General features: G+C 37.3%; 1 pseudogene; it reads left to right on the forward strand.

Moving 5' to 3' along the window:
* The first annotated feature begins 2,635 nt into the window (after positions 1-2,635).
* LOC111146931 lies at positions 2,636-3,641 on the forward strand (annotated as a pseudogene).
* Positions 3,642-5,534: the final 1,893 nt, after the last annotated feature.

The raw sequence follows: 5,534 nt of genomic DNA on the forward strand, positions 1-5,534 counted from the left end.
AGAAAAACATTTCCATCTACTTTATTCACTGCTGTATTCCTAATTCCTAGAAACACATTTGGCAGCAAATACGTTCAATGAATAAATGGATGTACAGAAATAAAGAAACAAGTGCAGGGAGAATCGGCTGGTGATTTGACACAGAAATCTCCCCAGGAATAGAGCACATGACCAAGGTGCGAAATGTTGGGAACAAAGTTGTAATACAATGAATTGGTGCACTTCATGTTTTTAAAGAAATGGACTTGAACATGTGAGGGGCAAGACATATCTGTAATGGAAGGGTTCAGTCTTTCAGCAAAAAGAAATTCAGCTGGAAGTAGAAGAGTTTTTTGTAGATACTGTACTAAAAGGAAAGAAGGAAGTGTGTGAGAGAAATTAAGGAATCTCATGCAGGATAAAAAATGGAAGTAACCCTCTATTGAAATTCTATCAGTTAATGACAATTTATTTCAACCTAGTAAAAGACAAAGGTAAATATTTTATATAATCAAAATTTAAATAAGAAATAATTTAAAAATTAAGTGATTTAAAAATTAAGAAGCAAGGACCATAATTAAATACAAAACTGATAGCACTATACATAGCTTTCAAACTGATAATAAAGCCTACACAGAACAATTACAGAGTCAAGTAATTTTGTGTTAGTAGGTTGTAATGAGGCAAAAAGAGCTAATAAGAATATGTTATTGGAAACTGTTTATGCTGAGAAAAACAATATAGGAAAATTAAAGAGAAATATAAAAATACATATATTGAAATATATTCTGTAGAAATATAGAAATAAATATAAAAAATTAAAGGATCAAGTATCCTTGATAACTATTAAGCCTAAACCCTTTTACTTTCCCAATATAAATTAAGACCTTGGGATTCTAAGTGACTGGTTTCCATTCACATAGCTAGTCAGTGGCCGAGCTGAGGTCTCATTTCATGTTTTACAATCTCTTTGCCTACTTCATGGTGATGAGTCAAAATTAAGAAAAGATATGAGGGATTTTCAATCTTAAGGAATAAAAAAAAATCCCAAAATTTTATTTTCAGAACTTAATCATGCCTTTAATCCTCTTTGGGGCCATGGTGTTTTATAATTGTTAATAAATTTTGTCCTACTCATATGGATTGACATTTCTTTCATTTTAAAACACAGGGATAGAATGCTCCTTCTCTAAGACAACACAGTGAAAGTCATTCCTAAGAAAAAGAAAGAATTGAGGATGGAAGAGAAACATCTCTTTACTACCCAAAACATACTGGTTTGAAACAAGTATTTTGATGAGAGGCTTTGGAAAGCAAGCCACATTATTCTCTTTTAAGAATGCCTATTCGTGTTCTCATGGACTCACATTTCTTCAGGCTTGTTAATTGGGCATTGTGATGAACCAAGCTGTGAGATTCCACTCATTTAAAACTAAATGACAAAAGCCAGAATGATTGTGCAGTGCCTTTGAAAGAGAGGAACATGGGAGTTACATACAAAATGTTGGAAATTTTTCAGGGCACATTTTGTTGTGTATATCGTATTTCTTAGCTGCAGAAACTATAGAAACTCACTTTTGCTCTGATTTCTAAAATAACATTCATTTGACCCGATTATTTTGATTGATTTTTTAAAGATTTTATTTATTTACTGAGAGAGAGAGAGAGAGCATTGGCGGGTGGGGGGGGCAGAGGGAGAGGAAGAAACAGACTCCCTGCTGAGCAGGTAGGCATTGATACTGGGACCCTGAGATCATGAACTGAGCTGCAGGCAGACGCACCCAGATGCCCCATTCTGGTTGACTTTAAACTTGAGTATATGGTCATTATTTTTTTTTTAAAGATTTTATTTATTTATTTGACAGAGAGAGATCACAAGTAAGCAGAGAGGCAGGCAGAGAGAGAGGGGGAAGCAGGCTCCCTGCTGAGCAGAGAGCCCGATGCGATGCGGGGCTCGATCCCAGGACCCTGAGATCATGACCCGAGCCGAAGGCAGAGGCTTAACCCACTGAGCCACCCAGGCGCCCCAAGTATATGGTCATTATTAAGTGGTTTTAAAGCTTATTTGATTTTTTTTAAAAGCTTATTTGATTATTAAGGTAGAGTGGCTACATTGTCACAAATCATATTATGAATGGGGCATATTTATCTAAATATAATAATTTAAATAGGAACAATAGAAAAAAAATTACCACCCAATCTACCTTTGGCAACTTTTTTACAGTTTCCTATTAAACGGACAGAATTTTAACACCTTCATAGAGATAAAGGAGGAAAGAAGGGAAAAGTCTTTGGAAATTAATCAAGATGATTATTAATTCAGACTGGAAGGAGAAATATGCTTGCAGGATGAAGCAAATAGTGCTTAATTGAATGTTGAACTGTGTTAATGTTCTCATTTAAATTACACTATTCCTGGGGCACTTGTGGGTGGTTCAGTCAGCTAAACACTTGACTCTTGATTTTGACTCAGCTCACAATCTCAGGGTCCTGAGATCAAGCCCCGGGTTGGGGTGGTGCTAGGCCTGGAAAGAGATTCTCTCTCTTCCTGGAAGAAGGTACCCAACTGCCATGGGGTGAGTGTGCTTATTGGACCATTGTTGCTATGTATGCCTGAAGTACTTGAAATGCAAATTTGGAGAGTTTTTTCATCTAAATGCTTGGCTGAATTAAACACCTAATTAGAATGGTTTTTCAATAGGTTAGAGTAAGCATGCAGTCGGTACTGGTGCTTTGGTTTGGGAGGCCATATGGTTCATCTTGATGTATCCTAAGTAAAACTGGTACTAATTTATCTTGAATGTGGTGTCCAAGAGTTCAGTTTCAGCTTACCAGCCCTACAACAGAATGGAACCCCAATTATCCAGGAAAGGATGTAGTGGTATCTTTCGCTGATGTTGGACAGGTAGCCAAAGAAGAAGGAAAGTGTTTAACAAGACGGCCAACAGGGTCAGATCAAGGCAACCCCTTCAGGATGACCTTCCTTTCTTTGAGAAGCCGCGAAGCAGGTGATTTTCCTTACCAAACCTGTCTCTAGAAGAGCCTCATCTGAAGATAGCCCTAGCAAATGAGGAAGCATTGCAGAAGATTTATGCCCTTGAGAAAGAACTTGTTGCTCTCAGAACAACTCAAAGTGCCAAAACTGTGACCCTGCAGGAACAGCAAAATATCATTGCAATTGATTTAGATTCTGTCACATCTGTTAACTGCAGCACCACCCTTGGTCCCACCACTTTCCCCGTCCCCACCCTCCCTTCCCCTCCCTGCATCAAGGTTCCACCAAAGAGTATCTGCTATTGACCGGATGAAAGAGGGAAGAGGTGTGAAAGAACCTGTGCTGGAAAGACTGGTTAAGAGCAGAAACCTGAATATGCTAGAGATCCTTAAAGATAGGAACCTTGTAGAACTTAGGTCAATTAAAAGGTCAGAACAGGATATAAAGCTCAAACCAGTGGAAGCTACTGACCTGGCTGTCCTCCCAGCAGAGGCTCTGAAAAAGATATTTTCTTATCTATATCAAAAGGGATAATCAAGGTGAAATTGAAAAAGGAGTTCCAAAGTCTGCATCAGAGACCACTTCAGAAACAGTGTTGTTTGGACCTCATATGTTGGAGTCCACAGGACAAATGAAGGCTTTAACTGAAAATGTTTCAACTTCCTAAAAAAAACAGTGACCTGAGAAAACTATCCCTATTCCAGCTGTCGGTTTCTGAGGGCTGCTTGGGTGATAGAAATCAACACTATTTAGTAAATGCCTGAATTTAGTATTCAGTGGTCTCCTTTAAATCTAATTAGATGCAGCAATAACAAAGCACTCTGTTTGTGTTTTGTTTTGTTTTTAGAAGGTTAATTCTGAAGTTTTCCACAACCCCTAGATTGAGACACAATGTGTTCTTTTTTTTTTTTTAAAGATGTTATTTATTTATTTACAGAGAGAGATCACAAGTAGTCAGAGAGGCAGGCAGAGAGAGAGAGGGGGAAGCAGGCTCGCCGCTGAGCAGAGAGCCAGATGTGGGGCTCGATCCCAGGACCCCGAGATCAAGACCCAAGCTGAAGGCAGAGGCCTAACCCACTGAGCCACCCAGGTGCCCCAACATAATGTATAGTCCGGATGTTTAACTTTCTAGCCTTGAAAACAATTACACAGATTTCAGAAGAAAGGACATTTGTGGATTTAAGTTTTTAATTCTTAACACTAATTTATCTGTGTGAATGTTATATATGCATATATTTGGGTATAAAATAGTATGTAAAATTTAATAATGATGTCAGCGAGGGTTGTGTTACCATCACTAGTTGTCAGTGATCATTTACACGTCAGTGATGGAACCGAAGATATAACACAGGTCTTTGGAATGAAATAATTAGGATTGGAAACTTTTTGCCTTGAATAGGACCTTTACCTTAGATTCTCTCTCACATTTACTTGCAGTAGGAGTTTGAGTAAGAACCAGGTGTTCACTGTTGAAAATTCCATAATGCTTTTGTTTAAAGGGAAGTCAGATACCATGAAAGCTTCTTTTCATTCAGTGCTATCCACTGCTGAGAAAGAAAATGTGTTTTTCAAATTGTGAGAAATCAAATTATTGAATTAAATCTATAACTAGTGAAAGCCAGACTGTACCATCTTTTTTCCCCCCAGGTTAATTAACAGCATCACAAAGATCACTTTTTGGTAAGCTAATAGTTAATGAAAATGATAATGTAATGGAGTTTACAATTTTTTAATATTGGTCAAATATTGTAGTTTTATAATGAAACATTGAATAGATGAAAGAATTTCCTATAAATTATTTATCATTAGAGTGCTGTTCTGTTGAATTACATTATGCAGCAAACCTTAGGTACTCTTAGAAAGTGGAGAAGAGGGGTGCCTGAGTGGCTCAGAGGTTAAGCCACTGTCTTCAGCTCAGGTCATGATCTCATGGTACTGAGATCAAGCCCCGCATTGGGCTCTCTGCTCAGCAGGGAGCCTGCTTCCCCCTCTCTCTGCCTGCCTCTCTGCCTACTGTGATCTCTCTCTCTCTCAAATAAGTTAAATCTTAAAAAAAGAAAGTGGAGAAGAGCCTTTCTAATTGAGGTCTTCCGAGGAATTGCTGTAAGTGGTCACTTGTGAGTGCTTATAAATCTTTCTGGTTTTCTGTATTTCTGTTAAACTCAGCTATAGTTAATTCTAGAATCTCCTACCATGAGTAAATAATTGGATTTATTTAAATCTAGTAAAAAGAAGTGGAGATAGGAAGAGTAGACATTTACTTTTAAAGTTACTGAAAATATGTGGAGAGTTCTCAATATTAGCAAACATTATTTAGCTTAAAATTGAACTGTGGCTTATTTGACCCATGTTGTTGATTTATATTTTTTTCTAAATGTTTCATATGACTTAAAAGAAATTCAGAAAATTTGACAGAATTACATATTTTGACCTTCTAATGCTTTATATTTGTAACAATATTGAATTTTGGCCACTGTTCCCATTGAAGGAAGTTACTGTTTCGAAATAAAACAAACATATTTCCCTTGGACAGCAGGGGGAAATTTTCTCTCTCTCCCTC

The sequence above is a fragment of the Enhydra lutris genome, unplaced genomic scaffold (genome assembly GCF_002288905.1).
Source record: "Enhydra lutris kenyoni isolate GAN:26980312 unplaced genomic scaffold, ASM228890v2 scaffoldscaffold2, whole genome shotgun sequence".
NCBI lineage: Eukaryota > Metazoa > Chordata > Mammalia > Carnivora > Mustelidae > Enhydra > Enhydra lutris.